Here is a 19954-nt window from a genome sequence, read left to right on the forward strand (position 1 = left end):
ATACCACAATCACATAACATGAACATGGCCACAACCACCTATTAAGTTGTATTTAGTTTTTAGATTTTCGCAATTCCTAGCATAATTAGAAAAATGTTAACATTGAAAAAAAAAACGAAGCCTCCTGAAAAAACAAGAGAAAGTCAGAAATAAGTGGAAAAAAATGAATAAGTCTGTTCTGACGTGCAAGTGCATTTTAAAGCAGTAGTAGATGTGTCTACATGCAGTCAGTGTCCATTTATCTATAATGGACATTCAGTTTTAACTCACCCCCACATTCAGTAAAAAGCACAATGCCCCTCTGCAAATGCCAAAGAACAAGTGAAATCTAATTACTGAATGTTTCTCCTTTGACAATGAATGAAGTAATTGTGTTCTTACACTTTCTGGTAAAAAACATGTAGTTGTGTGACTCATACTCTGAGGTTTCAATCTGTTCTTTGTTTTAAAGTACCAATCGCAGATCCATAGGTGCTTGGTGAGTCCAAACCCACACACTTACTTGATTTACTGCTTAAGTGTACTACCGCTGTGCGTAAAATGTCAATCAACACAAAAGTTATCTTTCTATTCAGTAGTTAGAAGTGTTTCATATTGAGCTGTATAAGTTCTGCATTACAAGAGCAAATGAATGAATCTTGGAGAAAAAGACCTAAAAATCCCACAAATGTCTCCTTTAAAGTTTAAGAAGAGATCTCAACAGTATCACAAACTGAGCTCAGATTTGCCAGGTCTGCAATGAAAAGTCAATATTATTGAAAATTTCCATGTGAACGCAAACAGTTTTCATCAAATTTGACCCAAATCCAGATTTCTTTCAATTCTATATTCATTTACACCTTCAAACTGTTTAAAAGTAACAACTGTCTAAGAAATGTTATGAAAAACCTCACAGAAGTTGATACTTAACCAAAAATTGTCAGTCCCTGTTTATTTATATTGAATGGATGGATACAAAACCAATGCAAGTCAATGGGGACCAACGTTTTTCTGTTACCAACATTCTTCAAAATACCTTCTTTTGTGTTTTGCAGAAGACAGTTAGTCATACAGGTTTGAAATGACAAGCGGGTGAATAAATGATGACATATTTTTCATTTCATTTCAATTTTCACATTCATTTTTCAACGACTGAGAGCTCCTTAAAATCTCTTTATGAAAAGCTATTAAAGAAAACTTCAGAGTAATTACATTTTCGTCCAGAATTTTATCTTTACTGTCAAATATATACAGTACATAGTGTAGCAAGGCATTTACATTCTTCCTTTGGAGAACACTCTGTGTGTTTGTGAGCAACATTTTCAGAGAGCAATGGTGGACAGTCATCTCATTTGGCCATCTAAAGAGCTGTAATCTGTTTAGGAACAATAAACGTGTTTCTGAACCGTTGGACATAGGTAGAGGTAACAGCTTGACCTTTAGCGAATGCTATCTATAGCTGCCCGAGGAATCACAGAAGACTGCATTCTATTATACATTGTGCAAAGCTGAAATTATTTTTAAGATTTTATTTGATCAAACCTTGCTTGAATAAGTAACGCATTTCCACATCTTAAGTTTGACAACCGCAATTCGCAAAGCTAGCCAAACACCAGATGTGGCAAACCTATAACCTGGCACTTTGCACTTTGATAATTAAAAACTATTCCGTTCTTCTAGAAGCAATTCCACACTTGCATCTTGACATGCGCCTCAGGCTTCCAATTTATCTCTCAGGCTTGCTTTTCAGTAACAGTAAAATGCGAAATCATCCACTGTATTTCCTACCGAGTAGCTCAACTGAAAATCGATACTGACCCTCTCATACTTTCCTGCAGAGACATTTGATGAATCCTCTTGGAGATTGGAGATCTTTTGAGAGTAGAATCAGTCATTCTTGGGCAGTTGTGCTTTTCCGCATGAGGTGGATGTAATAGAGAAGGAAATAAAGAAGTGTGTATTTCATTCAGTCACATTGATGACAGGAGTGATATATCTTCAGAATGTAGTGGCAGATGTGAATGGATGACGGTGAAGTAATCTGAATGGAGGAAGATAAATTGCAAACGTTAGAGTCATACAGAGGTAGAGGGAAACAAAAAGCAGAATTTGTAGTTGTTTATTGGTTTGGAGGAGGTATTAAATCAACAGAATATTGATAACAGCCTACAATTATTTTATTTTTTATAAAAAAATTAATGGTTTAATACATTTTTTTTACCAAAATTGCTGAAAATTACAGTGGTGCTTATCTGTGCAAAACTTGAAAGGGATACTCCGCCCAAAATGAAAATTCTGTCATGAATTATTTCCGTCCAAGGTGTTCCAAAACTGTAGGCTATACATTTCTTTGTTCTGTTGAACACAAAGAAAGATATTTAGAAGAATGTTAGCAACTGACATTTCTGGGACATCATTGTTTTTTTGAATGCAAATAAGATATTTTGAAGAATTTAGGCAAGCAGTTCTGGGGCACCTTTGACTGCCATTTTAATTTGTTCTACTATGGTAGTCAATGATATGCCAGAAATGTCAGTTGCTAACAACTCACCGGAATTCATAATACTTTGACAAGGTCACTAATTCTTATGAATTCATATGATCTCATTTGTACATTTTAGTAGAGATTGCTTTTGCGCCAGTGACGTTAGGGTGGGGCTCAGTGTTGGGTAAGTTACGCTCAAAAAGTAATTAACTACTAGTTACTAATTACATATTCAATAGTGTAATTAGATTACTGTACAAATTACTCTCTCCAAAAAGTATTTAGTTACTTATTACTTTCTATATCCTATATCAACCTTGATTAATTAAGTGATTCAAGGATAGGCATGAAAGGGCTCTTTCAATTCATTCAAATAAATAATATTGAAGTACATAAAGTACTCTTATTAACTGACCAAAGTATTACAAATGTGAGAATTATACATTAAAGCACAGATTTTAAAGTTAGACTTTGAATTTTGATGTCAATTCCACTATTGCACACACATATATTACACAAAGTATTTAGTGTAATTTCATCAGAAGTAACTGTAATTAAATTACAGAAAAACAAGAGTAATCCCTTACTTTACTTTTCAAGGGAAAAGTAATTAAATTACAGTAACTAATTACTTAGTAACTAGTTACACCCAACACTGGTGGGGCTTCAGCATTGCATTTTTATAATAATAGTTTTAATACGTTTAATACATTTAAATAGGCTACTTAAAATTCCCTTGAGATCACGTTGTAAGGTCTCTTTAATTCTCAAAACATAAAAAATACAATACTGAGTGAAAAATAATTAAACACCTCTCCTTCCTTTGATTCGAGGTATGATTCATTCATTGAGATTAGTCATTTGTCAAAATACAAGCAATAATCACAGTATACACAACAGATTACCACTAAATAAATAACAGCAATCCAATAATTATTGAAGTGGTATTTGTCTTTTAATTAGTGTTGCTTACTAAAAAAAATTACACATAGCCAATTAATTTTAGGAAAACAACAGGTTTTGAATACATTTTTGAAGAAAATAGTAACCAAGCATAACACATCACAATTAATCTGAAGAGTCTTTGATTTAGTGTTTATACTGTCAACACACATTTTCATGTTCAACTTCCTAAAGAACAAAGAACTACACAGGCAAAGCTTTGATTACAAAGTACAAATTGGTGGGTTGATTTTAGACCTAAAAGGGCAGACATCTATATGTTTAGCACCTGTGTAGATCAAACAGTATTGATGAGACGTGTTCCTGAACAGTATGTACGCTCTGAAGGTCTTTCTAAATTTTCAAACAGTTACTAAAACAGTTACTTTTATAGGTGCTTTGCTTCTCCGTTACAGCAATCTGTTATACTGGTTTGTGTGTGTAATAGATGCTAACTTTGATTCACAGCGCTCATTGTTCTTTAAAGGCATAACAAGAAAGATCGGGAAGTATATTACACATCACTGTGCATGCTGTAAATCAAATCTTCATCACAAATGGTTCGGCAAATGATCTGTCCTGCATTTAGACTTAACCGAGATGCCAAACCTTGAACTTCCTGTGATTCATCAGCAATTAGTTTTGAGGTACAGAGGTAAAACGAGAAGTTATAAATCCATCCAAGGACGTGCTGCTGAATCTGTAATAAAAAGTTGAGAAGAGAATAACAATGGAGAATGTGTTAAAGGGGTCATATGGTGAGAAAACGTGTTTTTATGTGTCTTGGGTGTGTTATAAGTTGCCCATGCATGTATTAGACACGTAAAATTGCAAAATTAAAGTGTCGGAACAAAAGATGCTATCTATCTAAAGGCGAGTGCTCACCCAGACCTGCCTGAAACGCCTCGTGTAACCACACCCCCACAAATCCACATCAGTTCGGGGTATGAGTTGACTAAGACCGCCCAAATGTTCAAATGCAAGACCGCCCAAATGCAACACTCAATATTGACGCTTTAGCTAGAAAACCCTATGCCTTCCAGTAGAACGATCCAATCGTCAATCGATAAAGCGATTCTCTGGGGCGGGGCTTATGTGAGGTGCTTGCCAGCCTGTGCGCATGCTGAAGTGACCTCGAAAAAGCCGCAATTTAAACTTAGCAAACCAAAGCTATGGTATAATTATTGATCGGAAATACGCTATTTAATTGTGATTTTTGACAACAATTTTAGAAATATCTGCCTTCCACCATTCAAGTAGATAGCACTGTTGACTTGCTATGACGTAAATAACTACCCAGAGGCGTTGCAAACATGGCCGCCGAGTGGCACGACTTACGTAAACGGACTTTGATTTTACTCACCCTAATGCCGTCCCAGACCCTAATGACTTCTATTCTTCAACTGAACAAAAATTAATTTTTGTATTTAAAAATAAATTTTTTACCCCATTTGATGCATTTAGAGAGAACTCAAAATGAAGCTCCAAAAATCACACATCCATTGTAAATGCTTTTATCTATAAAATATTTTTATTGATTGGTGTTGCTGAAAACTTTCAAATTTTCTTATTTTTATGCTGATTGTCAGATTATATTACACACAAACATTACGATAAATTATTATTATTCAAAAATATTGTTATTTTTCATTCCTTAGTTTGCTATTTACTTGGAATTACTCACATTCCTCAATGGTTTTTTTATGATTGCTTTCAGTTTTGGAGTTTTAAATCAGACATCTGATGAGGATGCAAACATCACTGATACAACAAGTCATAACATCCCCGAGGATTACAATAGCAGCAGTTTAGAGAAAGTTACGTAATGCATCGATGAATCATGCCGTAAATGACACCTCATATAACTTAAACCGTCACTCAGTGTCACAAGGTCAGGTCCAGTCAATCTTGGCAGAAACTATGCCTCATTTTTTCCCAGCAACCTTTTTTCTATCATATGACAAAAATGTTGTAATTCAGCTTGACTAGACGATACCAATGACTAGGTCTAAGCAACAGAGTAAAACAGCTTTAAAAGTTTATGTACAGTGGTAATTTAGAAGACACTGCCTTCAAAATTGCAGTAGTTTGTCTGGCTCAAGGATAGAATAATGATAAAAACACAAGCACACACATGAATGAGGCGCAGCAGGTATATGTGCTTTATAGGGTGTTCGTCTTATGTAATAAAAGTAACCTTGCATGCAACCCACATCTTGTGCAAATGTAGACCGTGCTGGTATTGCATTTCTTCATTAATTGGTTTCTGCTGCTGTAAGATATTCTGTTGTCAGAAACTGGAGCTGAATTTTAATGGAACAACGATGATGTCCAAGGCTGATTTAAAATTTCATCATTTGCAACATAGCAAAGTTACACAGCGTTTACCATGAATTAGCATTTTCTCCGAGGCTGTGTTTGCTTATTATCATTATACAAAAAGATGCTTACAGCATAATGAAGTCTATTTAAAAAGCGGTGTCCTGTTAAAAATGTTCACCTTGGCAGACAACGTCTGTAATTAATTACATTCATAAGTTATTTTGTTTCACAAAGAACCATCCAGTCAAAGGTTCTTTAAAGAACCACCTCTTTCTCATCTTTTTATAATCTGAAGAACCTTTTTTTTTACACAAAACCTTTTGTGAAACAGTAAGGTTCTTTATAGAACCATTTAGACAAAAAAGTTTTTAGACAAAAAACATTTAGACAAAAAAGTGTAGATATTTTCAGATACTCTTAAGATTTTTCACCCTGCGGGGTTGTCCCATATAGAAGCTTTGTGGACCGATATAGGAAATTAAATGTGATACAAAACATATTTTGAACATTACAGAAAGTTTGTTTTAAGTGTTATTAGTGCAAATTATTATTCAATGTTTTAAAAATGTAACTTTGGGGTCGATAGGTTGGATGAGAGTGTGAAAACGTGCAAATTTGTTAAACCTTTGCTTTAGAGGTTAGAAATAAACATGATATTCTTTACGCATGTAGAAGCCATCACCATTAAAACAAAACTACACTTTTATGGTTACAACTCATGGTGGTTTTTCATGGTTTGGGGCTATGGGGATACACAACGCTCTGGGTTTTAAAATCCAGCTGTGATGATACATGATACTATTATTGATAACAGTGCCTAGAAGGAAATAGATCAAAATGATTGTTTAATAGAAAATGATCATGGACTCTCTAATGAAATATGGCAAACTATTTTTTCAATGTATTTAATAATTAAAATACATTGCATTTAAATATGAAGCTGTATGTATTTTTATGTATCAGCGTGTTTAACAGCTCTGCACCAGTGTGTAGCAGAGGGGATTACTTAAAAAATTCATGGTCACTAAGAATAGCTGATCTATGTATCTTCACGGCCATTATTCAAATGTATTTCAGCAATTGCATGAATATAAATCAGCCGTTTTTCACTTTCCATGTGTTTATGTTTATTGTATATCATTATCTCGTTGAGATAATTGTGCACTGAATAATATCAGTCAGATTTTTTTTTTTTCAAATTTGCATGGACAATAATGAAATAAAGTATCTTCTACAGCACCTTATACTATATGTTATGCAAAGCATGCACTATAAAAATGCTGAACATTGCTATTTGTGTCACTGTTAATCTATTGATTTATTATTATTATTATCTTGCCCTGATCAAAATATTTTTTAAGCAGGTCCATTTTTTTATAATTTTTTATGCTGGTTAGTGCTGATCAAAAAGGAGCCTAGAATGGCAACACGCATGCTGGAGACTAAATAGAAAACATTACTGGTGCATAGCAATGCTGGGGCCTGATGTATAAACGTTGATATGTAATATTTTCATGCACATAAGGTTATAAAGTTATAAACTTACTGTAAATATGTGCACACCCAATGGAAAAACTGAAGGAAATGCTGTCAAACACACTGAAACTGACTCTTTCACACACACACACACACACACACACACACGCGCACACACACACACACACAACAAGAATCCTACTTACCCCTATATGGAAGTGGCTTTTCAAGGCTAATGTAGCACTCCTCTTCCATTTTCACATATAATTCAGCATCCCATCCACATAATAATCCAGAACTGTGTCTGAAGTTGCTGGTGCATTCTTTCTGTGAAGAAATCATCACACAAAGCACAGACAACAAAGCAAACCTTAAAGTGAGCTCAAAATGACCTTATGCTGTTAAATATGAAATGCAAGACAGTTTAGATCCTTCTGACCTGCAAGGCCCAGTCAAGTTTTGCTTTAAAGCTAACAAATGGATAATGTCAACGTCTAATAATGTCAAAAGTGTAAGGGTGTGTTTGTGTGAGGGTTAGGTGTAGGGATGGGGGAAGGTGATAGAAAATATAATTATCCTAGTATGCAGACAATGAAAGTCTATATGAGTGTGCGTTTCTGTTGCAAAGTGTTCTTTAATGTAAATTAAATTAACAAATGAAAAAACTGAGAAAGAACAGAGCAATGCAACTTTTTATGTTGATTCACGATATAATCAAGTTTGAATTACCCTGCCACAAAGCAAAGCGTTCGGTAGGAATGAGGATTTAAAGACATCCCACTTGCTTTAATATCAAAGTATGGAGAAGCACACTCTAAATGATTAAACCAGAAACACATCTAATACACATTGCTCTGTGTGTTTGCTATTGATTTAATCCAGATCATGATACGCATTGTATTTTCCTAGAATAAATCCAAATTCTGTTTTACTGACATAAACCAGGGTTCATTGAGCAGGAAGAGACCATTGCTTCATTTGATCGTGTAGGTCAATACCAATGAAATTATCCAATATCCAATGACATTCCAATAGCTGACCTTTTAACCTTCTGCTTCATCTGTGCATGAAGGTTTTAAGAGATTTGTATATGAGTTGATGAGCATGCAGGAGCCATGGATGCTCATGGTCCAGTGATGGCTCATCTGTAAACGATTTGAAAAAGATTCCCAATAAAAGCAGACATAATTACTACTGAAGGTTAATTTGACTTTAAAGGTGTTTTTTATGTGTGTTTGCTTAACAACTTGAAAAACAACGTAAATGAGTATATCTTTGAACACTTTAAACAGCTGGATTTATTTAGCTGTGAGCCAGATCACTATGATTTTGTGCGGAAAATCTAATTTATATTTTAACAAACGGACAAAGGTCTAATATGGGAAAAGATTGTCATGTTGCGTGAGATTTGTTTTCATCCGAGTTTAATTATTGTTTATATCCCGGGAGAGATTTCATTTGTTTAACATCCTGTTGGCAGATTGGCAGTGTTTATTTTCATCAGTCCCATTATTGCATCACAGATTTACTTACTCTATAACACCTTGGGTACAAGACTTAAATTTGTTTGAAAGAGAGGTGAAGAAACATTTTGGGGCGGCTTCCTGGACATGGATTATTTTAAGACAGGATAGGCCTTAGTTAAATTAGAATATTTATGTCGCTTTTATTAAAATGCCTTAGATAAAAATATTACTTTCTATTACTTACTATTAATTTATTTTCAGTTAAGACAGCTCAAACTTACATTTTAGTCTAGGACAAGTCTTAAGCCTTGTCTGTGAAACCGGGCAAATAGTTCTTATACTTTCTTTCATAAAACAAGACTAAATATCTTAGGTCACTTTTCTTGTTATGTAAATGTATCGTAATTTAAGAAGTTTTAAGTCGTTTTGCTAGAAAACAAGACCAATGTAATTTCTTGCATTGTTGCTGTGCTAATGCCAATGAGACCCTTCTTGCTCATTTTGAAGTGTTTTAATTTTGATTAAAGTAAAGTTTAACTCAAATTGAAAACAGTACTAATAGTAAAGTAGTATTTAGTAGTAATTCAATCTACAGTAAGTTACTGGCAAACCTGCTGCAATACTTAGAAACAAAAATGTATAGGATAATGCAATGTAAGTAGCTTTGGATAAAAGCGCCAAATGCATAAATATAAATGTAAATGTAAAATACAGCAAAGTTTTACAGTGCATTTTGTCAAAGGTTCTTTAAAGAACCATCTCTTCATACCTTTTTATAATCTTTTTTGCCACAAAGAACCTTTTGTGAAACAGAAAGGTTCTTCGGATGTTAAAGGTATTTTATGGAACCATTTAGACAAAAAAGGGTCTTTTATGGCATCGAAGAACCTTTTGAAACACCTTTATTTTTAAGAGTGTAGGCTTAAGGCCTTGTCAGTAAACTGCCCCTTTGTACTACGTTTACATATATATAATTCTCTTTTAGTATTATACTGTAGCATTTCCAGTCAAATAGGTGTTATTTCTATGCTATTTTTATGTTTTGTAAGATTTGTAAAAAAAAAAAATGCAATAAATGCCGGTCAAAATGAGTTCCCCTTTTTTAAAATAGGAAATAAATTCTGATTCACACATATACATCAACCTGAGTATCATCTTCAAATGTCACAAGCATGTCTTACTTTAACAGTCATGCAATCCCCATGTTAAGTGTTTTTAAGTGGACCCCAGTGAAAAGACTTGACTGATTCTAAGTTTAATGTACAATAAGGAAAGTTTGCTATTTTGTGTAAATGTTTTTTGTAATGTAAAAAAAATCTTCAGATAGCAGTTAAAAGTTATGTTTATATCTGGGTGTTAAAGGGTGTAGATTGTTTTAGTTTTGAGTAGTGTTGAATTGTGAGATCAGTATCTGGGATCACAGACCTGCTTTATCACCATTTTGCTTCTGAGCAAAGCAATTAACCAACGTCCTCCATGCAGCAATTAGTTTGTCGTAACTTGTTTCGGATTAAAAGCATCTGCTAGATGGTACGTAACTAACGGTTCTGAAGAGGTCACAGCTTTTTATAGATTTGTAAGTGCAGCGGTTCATGTAAGTCTAAAATACATTATTTTTTGTTTAATTAGTTTGTTGTAGCTGGGTAAGTTATCGAGGGTGTCACGACCTCTTTTAATCTAAAAGCTATATGTTTGTGTCAATGAGAATAAATCACAAATGAAGTCTGGATATGTTGACTTTCAAAAAAAAAATCATTTTAAGTCATCATTTAGGGGATGTCTGAAGTCAACTGAAAAACAAAGAAGCTCTTTTGCCCTAATGTTCAAAATGTCATTTTGTAAAGTCATTGATTAAGGTTGCATAATTTACTAAAGTATTTTACAAGGTAGTCATTATTAAAATGAGAGCACACAAACAGTTTGTTTTGTCTTTGTGAAATAGCACATTCACTGCAGTTGCTGCGCAGTTCAGTTTAGATTCCACTTCATAAAATTAGGCTCAAAAAGGGACAAACACAACCGTTGGGTTGTAAATGCCTAATGCATAAACCTGTGCTGGGTTATTTCAACCCAAAATGCATTGTTCGGTCAAATTTAACCCAACAGTAGGGTTCATGCCCTTTTGACCCAACGCTGGGTTAAAACAACCCATACATGCATGCAAATGTAAAACATTTAAGTGTTTTAAGAGTGAATTATTAATGAATTAATATCACTTTAATTCCTGAATAAAAACAGCCTGGATAACAATACAAAACTTGTCTCTTATGTCAAGTGCAATTGAAAAGTTGGTTACCCCTGGGCCCGGGTCAAGCCTGCTTCTGTGTAATTGGGATAAATGAGAAGCAGTGGCTAGAAGCTCATCAGTCATTGTCAACGTGCCGCCCGCCCTGATAGGATGTCGATATCAAGCCTTAGAGTCAAGCCATGGGGACGAGGGTGGTTTTAATTTCTAGAACCACAGCACCAGCAATTTCAATGGTGGATGCGATACATACTGAACCACAGACATACTAAAACAATGCAACGCTTTTAAAATGGTGAGTTTAATGAGTATGCATGTACGTCTCATTGTTGTCTTAAAGGTGATACTGTACATGCAATTTTCTCAATATTGCATTGCTTTCTCCTGTCCAAGGCAGTGTAAGTATAAGGCAAGGGTGCCTTCAAATTTATAGAATTCACACACTTTGAAACGGAAAAAGATATGAATGCATTCAGTAATTGCTTTAATCCCACTTTGCAAATATGGATTATGAATTAAACAAGCGAGACAGTGAGAAAAGAGAAAGACTGTGAAAGTGACTTTTCAAATCGGATTTAAAATGAATGAGGCAGCAGCTTCTATGTAGATCAAAACACAATAGCGGTGGAAGGTAGTTAGTATGGAAATGCAGACGTCTATAGGAAAGACTTTCAGACACAAGGCGCTGTCGATTTTACATCAGTAAGAGTTGTACTTTGCATCTTTGTGGCCAGAAATTTTTAAAGAATTATATTTCTTTTTTTGTATTTGGACTTAAGTTGATAACACTTTAGTTTACAATAAAATTGTAAAATTTGTTTGTTAACATTAGTTATGCATTAGCTGACATGAAAAAGCAATAAACAATATATTTTATTAATAATACATTTTATTAACAAAATAGGCATTTTAGCCTATTAATGTTAATTCAGTCTAATAGTTATGATAAAAACTTAAATAATGGCAAGTGTTAGCATATTATTTAATATCCTAAATTGTCAAAACTTGTGACAATAGCTGCGTTTCCATTACCCTTCAAATTGCAATACGCCCAATGGAAACAAGTACATTTTGCAAAAACTCCCATATTGCAACAGTTTTTACACTCACATAATGTTTTTTCAGGAAATTCGAAAGGAAAATTTTGCAAGACTGCAACAGAAACAGTTTCTGGTTCACAACCCATAAAACCCAAAGATTTTGGCAAAAATAACTTCTCGCAAAAAAAATTACATGCGCATAACATTGTTTCATGGAGATGCCGTCATTTAGCCATTTTTAATTTTTGACATTTAGAAAATGTCACATAAGTTTTGCACATATCTGTAATGGAAACCTGGCTAGTGTTAGTATTTCAATTTTGCCATAGTGAAAATTTGCACGTTTTCTTAATGAAACGCTGACATTTGACATCTGCGCTCTAACAAACACTTTAGACATAAATAAGCGACACAGTGCAACACAGTGTGTGGCTGCCCAAAGCTGTTGTTTGTTTACATGCTTATATATTAGACATTTCGTTTGTATCACATAAATCAATACTAACTTAACAAATCAATCTTCCCTGCAGAGACAGACTCACAGTTCTTCAGCATTCAGAAAAGATCCTCAGCCTCAAATAGTCAACCGTAAGGCACGATCTCTTACTAATGCATAGGTAGTTATTGCATGACATGGGGAAGATTAATAAAGCCCTATAGCAACCATTGCAATCCATCATCCAAACATCGTCGCCCATAAGGGTTCTTTGTCAATATAACAGTGTTGACATCTCATTAACTAGCCTTAAACAAAAGGGGGCGGAGTCAGGATAAATATCCCCTCAAGAGCCTGCCTACCACAGATACATTCAGCCCTGTTTAGCATGCAAGACGTCTTGGAGGAACCTAGGCGGCCAATAACAAAGATATTACAATCCGCTCCTTATCTCTGGCCGTATCTGTGAAAAACAACTGCACTGGCACTTCACACCATAAGCCTTCTGCTCAGAGGAAATGAAAAAGGGTTGACTGTTAAACAATGTGACCCGTTCAATTGTTTCCATCATCTATACATAATTCCATAAGAGAAACAATGGGGGACATGCATGATGTGGTGGGCAATGGGAGAACGGCACTGTTTACTTACAATGTGTGCATGGAAACGCTCAAGCATGTTGAATGTGCATATGTGCAGCCTTTGCCTTTTATATAAAATCTTTGCGATTTAAATAATATCTCATGCTTCACAGCAGAACAGAGATTAAAAAAATCTCTGCTGGTTTAGATGCCATTTAGGATCATTTTCAATCATTTCAATTTAATTCAACAATTTGGCATTGTGGCGAAGTTTTTTCCATCGTATAGTGACAAAAGCAGTTTTATCACAAATATTTAATTACATTTTTTAGACCACTTGATGTTTCTTATCCAAGGACACACCTTATGTCTTATGTCTAAAAAGTCTATATACGCATCAATCGTCATTTACAGTCATTTAAAAGTATTGAAAATTATTTTTCTAATGTATTTTATGTCTTAAACAATAGTCTGGCAACGCAAGCATGCCTAAATATGCCCTGTTGCATAATAATTTTGAAAGGTTGTCCTTTCCAATAAATTAATCTTTATTAAAGTTCGGATAACTGTTTGGTGATGCTTTTTTAAATCGAGTTTTAAAAATGAATCCATTGCCTACCTTTACACTCTATCCCTCTGACTAATTCAATAAAAATGGGTTTAGAATTGAGTTAATCTCAATCTTTTAAAGCAAAGGTCATTCTTTTATGGTTTAAGAAATGAATTGAGAGACGTGCAATATAGAAAGAGAGAGAGAGAGATGTGACGTTGAGTCATCGGCCCACCTGACAGCGTCACCCGGGGCAACCGCGATCAGCCAATTATGTTCTCAAGCATGCTGACATGGAAACACCTGCTCAACATTAGTTTGTGATAGGGAGTGAAGTGTGACATTGCAAAACATTTTTGTCTGTCATTTTCCTAATGTAATTAAAAACTGGAGAATCTAAAGCAACTCGAAGAAAGGAATTAGATTCCTTTCATTCTTTTAGACAGCAATGAGATTATGGAAAGCAAATAGAACGTTTTTCTCTTAATACTAAGTGTCATAAGTGAGCATTTCAGGCTCGACTATGTTTCCAAGTCTGCAATCAGAAAAAGATTCAGCATGAACTCAAATATTTTTCGTCAAATACATTTTTCCAATACAAAATTACATGCACTCTGCAGAAAACCTAGCAGGATGCGGGCGATCGAGGTGTACTATGCAGCAACATTGCTCAGATAATGGTATATCTCACAGCTTCTGCCTTCTCATTCTGTTGTTCCCTACACTGCCTTGAAGAGACATGCGGTTTGCTTCTCAGCAGTGTGCCGTGGTAATCATTCACTGCCCTACACGGCCTGCTGAGGACGACGCGCTGAGTTCTGGATGTCCGATGTCTGTTCGCACAATCAGAAAGCTATGCATGCATGCATAATGCTCGAAACGCTTTAACCTAGGTTATGAAAAGATATTAAAGTAAATTTGTACTCGTTTTACATGCGTTCTGGCTGTCTGGGATGCAAATTGTACATGTGGAAGTGAGGTTTTAAAGTGAGATGAAGTATTGCTATATACTGTAATGATGATATTCACAGCTTTGCATGATTAGGATTCGTGACCAGAAACATAAGGTCTGTGATGAATGTTATTGTAAGATATGTTTCTACACTCAAAAAAAAAGTCGTTGAACGAACTTAATTAAATTAAGGAAAACTTTTCCACGAAATTGAATTACATTTCTCCAACAAAATCTAATTTGTTTGAAACGATTCTTTATAATCTTGTTGTATGAACTTAATTTTTTTAGTAGTCTTGATTAAATTAATTTATGTGTCATATACATGCATATTTTACATAAAACCAATATAAAAAACCTAATTTTATCAATTAGATTATTTCAAAGCACTCACGATTTTTTTATATTATACATTTTTAACATTAATTAGACATTACTTCATTTAACTTCAATAAGAAGATATTGAGTTAGTAGAACTCAACATAAATGCAAATAAAGGATCGTAACCGCTAACCAAAGGCAACGCTTTTCTGAACAATGGTAACCACAAAACTCAAAAATATAACAAACTCTTCAAAACCTTAAAGATAAATGAACATTAAACACGAACAAGTGTTTCTTTGTAACTGAAAAATGCATAAAATAACACTTATTTATGAAAATAACTCTCAAAATGCAGTTATATGCAAAGTATGCTGGGAAATATAAATCCTCTGCCCAATTGTAACTGTTTTATGTTAACACAACACAACTCCTTTATGTTGTCCCAACATGAATGGATTCAGTTATATGACTAAACATAAAAAAATCATGTTGTGACCAAATTTTCCAAAAGTTGTGCTGATTTAACTTAAGCAAGTTAAGTAAATTGAACAAGCAGCAAAAATCTTTTTTTGAGTGATTGTCATTTGAATTTGCTTATATTGGTTTATTTTGTTCTCAATTAGAAAAATGAACTGCTGCGCCAGTCTTTATTTTGAGAAATGACAACGTGGATGTGGCAATTACGATCCGACAAACGCTCTTTCAGACATCCAATCAGCATTTTTTGTTCAATTGATTTGCTTTTGTTTTGCAGCATGCGTCAAACCACAGGTACGCTAATCAGATAAACGCAGGAGGAGAGGTGTGATTTGATTTGACTGTCTTAAACGTGAACCTTTTTAAAAGCGCACAACCACATTCTGGTCTATAGGTTTGTGGTCATGTGGAAAACCAGGACAAAAAGTGCTCTCTGTGTTTGAATTATTTTCTGCTTAGAATCATGTGTGGCAGGAGCTGTGGTCAAATAAGTTCAAAATGTACCTAAACGAAAACTATATCAACAGACGTGGCAACACAGAGCCTCTATAACAACAACACAAACAAATAAATAAAATCTTCAATAGAATTCCCAGTCTGAATCCCATGAAAAGCAGCATTTTGCTTTATTATAAGGTTATAAAGCAGCATTAAAGCAGCATTATAAGGTTATAAAAATGCAATGTCATATAAGGCTCAATCTTTGTGTCAGCTTCGTACAACCCAGTTGACATTTGAATTCTCTTTGATTCATGGCAACATTTTAACCAAGTTACTTGTAGACACGTCATTCTCCTCCCTGAAACCGGGATTTCATGGGCCATATCTTGCTATTGCAGAGCACAATAACATCATTACAATACAGAAATCTATATGCACTTGAATTGGAGGAAGAAGCGTTGAGAAATGACAGTATAATTACTACAGAGGCAGGACTTACTGTTCATTTACTTCAAATCCAGTAAGCTGCTATCTTGTCTATGATGAAAGTGGACGTGGAACAGGTCTACAAAGGACAAAAAAGACCATACAAGCATTTTACAACCAAGCATTATATTCCAAGTCCGCTATGTGATAGATAGCCATATGTTATATTTATGTGAGAAACAAGTAAAATCATTATCTTGCCAGTTATGGTCATCGTTCGGTATGAAAAATTGACATCTTTTGTGCGCCTGTTTTCTCTTCTCTCCGTTTCACGTTTTAATTGGTTTTCTGGTGCTTCTTGTTTCTGTCTTGTTATCTGCCGAGATTTCTGTGTGTTTAAGCCATTTGTGTATCCATTCCATTGTTCCAGTGGGGTTCCAATAACAGTTTGTGTCCCTGTTGGCTGTGACAAGAGTTTGTGCTTGATCTCGGAGTTACTTTACTTCGCCCTTCACTAAATAAATAATGATAAATATTGCATTTCTGGGACATCGACTACCATAGTAGTAAAAAATAACATGGTAGACAAAGATGCCCCAAAACTGTTTGCTTTTCTAGATTCTTGAAAATATGTTATTTTGTGTTCAATAGAACAAAAAAATACAATATTTTTTTCTGTTATGGTAGTCAATGGTGCCTCAGAACTGTCACTTCCAGATATCTTTCTTTGTGTTCATCAGAACAAAGAAATTATCCAGGTTTGGAACGACTTGAGGTTGAGTAAATGATTATTTTGGGGTGAACTTTCCCTTTAATGGCCTACAGAAGCAAGTAAGTCATGAGGGCGATTAAATGATGACGGGTAACACAGGCATATATAGTTCAATTTATTTTTTCTACCCTTATGAGCAGTCCAGTAATGGCCCTTAGGCAATCCCCGTTGCTTCTAAAGTATCTTACAGTTATCTTGTTCAGTCATATTCAATTAAAATAAAAAAAGCACATGAAGACAACAAAACATTAAAATATGACTAAGGAAAAGATACTTTTTGGTAAAGTGAAAAAGATAAGTTGCATGAAAGGTTAGGAAATAAAGGGGGGAAATCAAAAATAGCTGAAAATTGCAGCAGACGTTTTATCATGAAAATGTCACACACTCATTAAGCCAATTGTGAAGCAGAGAGGCCAGTGGACCATCCTCACAGAAAGATGGACTAGATATGTCAGGACGGGTTGTTTTAAACCCCCAAACTCACAGTACGTGTTTAACGTATAAAGCTATTACTTGTCACACCCCATTTTACTTTGCCACGCTATGAATGATATCACAAATCGCGGACAATAAGAGGACATGTAATATAAACATTCGGCTTTGAACAATAAGCATCTCTCTAGCCTCAAACAGCCTCCTAAAACAACATTGACTTAAATGTCCAACTTTTTTCCTTTCCTTGTTAAACATCTTCTTCGAACCGTAAAAACAATAAAGATAAAGAATCTTATCTTGAATGAAAGTTGAGTAACAAGTAATAAGCGGATTTCTTACCTGAACACTGCTTGCATTTTCTCTAATAGAAAAACCATATGGTTTTTGCTAAGAAACACCAATGAAACCCAATAATAAAGATTTTCAGAAGAAACACTTTCAGGAATGGAAACAGCTTTCCGAGATAATGGTAATGATCTCAACAGGTTGGCGATCTAAAAACCTTTTGTTTATAATTAAAATAATGGAGCTTTTTGGATGCTGTGATCCTATATGCCCTTTTCACAATGACGTCACTTAACTTCCGCCTTTTTGCAAAGCAGTGTATCTTAACATCCGTCTTGCAACAAACAAGAAGAAGAAGAAGAAGAACTTCCGTTTTGCGGTCGCGCTGGAATTTAACATCAGTGAGAAAAAAAACTGACAGAACACGTATTCAAGTACTTATCCTAGCACCTTCGCTAACACAAAAAGAAAACAAAACACTTACCTTCATAATCAAACAGGTACTGTTCAACGAAGAATTTGTTTCCTTTCCCTAGCTTTGATCTTGTCGTTAGCGAAAATTTGTCTGCAAGACGTTGTACATCATCTAGTATTTGTGGCAGATGTGCAAGCCACTTGGTAAACTCCATTCTGAGGCGCTAGCGGAAGTAACTTCTTCTTCTTGAGTTTTACTGGCGGTTGGCAAATCAGCTTATAGGTGCATTACCGCCACCTTATGAACTGGAGTGCTAGCGGAAGTAATGATACACTGCTTCGCGGCAGAAAGGAAGATGCGTGAGACAGTTTGAAATGGTAGGTTTATGACATTATATAATCTTGGCAAACTGAGAAGAAAATATGGCTCGGATGTGGATGTTTTCGTTTTTTTCCATCAATTGTCCTATGCTGCGATAAAAGTCTACACTTACTAGAAAAATGTTTGATTTGAAAATGAAATTTCTTTTCAGAGAAAGACCAAAGAAAGTCATGCCGTATTCTGTACATGCATGGATTTGGAACAACATAAGAGTGGCTTGAGGGTGAGCAATACATATTATATCATTAACAAAAGACGAGAACTATCTATGGCTTCATAAGGGGAAGATTGTGTGCTCATTCTAAGATGTTATCAATTCATCTGCATTCAAGCATCTCCAGCTCTCTCAGGGTAAAAATGGCCACATTTCTCCCACAGAATTTATCAGATCAGATTTATTCCCCATTTCTTGTGTCCATTGATTCAATTAGCAGGATCAAAAGACCAGTGCCCTGTTCTTTTATCCTCAGGCAGATTTCCTATACTTGCATCTAATGAGAAAATGTTCTTTCACGCCCTTTGAGAACTAGGTGTTTAAATGGCATGTGTCGTGTGTTTTAAATGTTTGTCATATTTACAGATAATTTATAGGGATGTCAATCAAATCAAATATTTAACCGCGATTCATTTTGTGAACATTCAGCTCCATCTTAAAAAGAGAAAACAAATTATGTTAACGTGGACAAGCATGATTTCCTTATAGTGTTGATTTTCCATTAAAGTGTGAAGCTATAGAGGGAAGAGCTCCTTTAAATAGCCAACAGGCATAACACAAAATGACTGTGGGTAATGTTTAAATAACATAAATTCAATTAATCTCCTTAACTAAAGAGTTGAATTTAACAGCCATAACCATTGGGTTTTTTCTAAGTAAATGAGATGTGTAATTGCTTTATTGCCTGCATGCCAACTTCAATGCACAAATTGAATTTATGAATTGAAATTAATGAGGTGAAAATGCTTTTTTTTAAGTAATTAAAATGCAATGTGAGTCTTACAGACTCATAGTCAGACAATCACTAACATGCATTAATATCCAGTTAGTCTGACTTAAAAACCAACAGGAATTGTTATTTAACCACAAATGGCATTGTTGAATGATAACAGTTGGAAAACTGCAGAAATCGTATTTACGGTTTGGGAATACCTGAGAGATGGGAAACTTGATTGGTCTTGCATTAGTTGGAGAGATGCCAATATAATGCAGCGTTATAATAATATTTTGGACAAAGCTCAAAGTTGGAGGGCATGTGAAGAGCAGAGGCGTGAACAGCATTTCTGTCATGTTGTTATGCTCCACTCCCAGGTTTTCATGTAAGTACATGATGAGCTGTCCTTGTTGACCATACTAAGGGAGTTGACAGATAATTAAACTCACATCACATACTCTATGGCTCATGACTTGAGGTGATAAACAAAAAATACAATTCACTTAAAAATGAAGTATTTAACAATATTTATAAACAGTTATTAACAATTATTAATAAACAGTAAATGATTAAGCATTAATAATTGTATGTTTAT

General features: G+C 34.7%; 1 long non-coding RNA gene across 2 annotated transcripts; it reads right to left on the minus strand.

Annotated features, from left to right (window-relative positions):
- Positions 1–444: 444 nt before the first annotated feature.
- LOC130556971 (uncharacterized) lies at positions 445–18390 on the minus strand. 2 transcript variants are annotated; one of them, XR_008963259.1, is made up of 5 exons: positions 18119–18390; positions 16216–16281; positions 7411–7531; positions 4016–4106; positions 445–2020 (listed from the first exon to the last, which is right to left on the minus strand). It is a non-coding gene; the product is annotated as an uncharacterized LOC130556971 (long non-coding RNA). The 2 variants fall into 2 exon arrangements; XR_008963258.1 differs by lacking the exon at positions 16216–16281.
- Between the last annotated feature and the right edge of the window lie 1564 nt (positions 18391–19954).

This window comes from Triplophysa rosa, linkage group LG7 (genome assembly GCF_024868665.1).
Source record: "Triplophysa rosa linkage group LG7, Trosa_1v2, whole genome shotgun sequence".
Lineage (NCBI taxonomy): Eukaryota > Metazoa > Chordata > Actinopteri > Cypriniformes > Nemacheilidae > Triplophysa > Triplophysa rosa.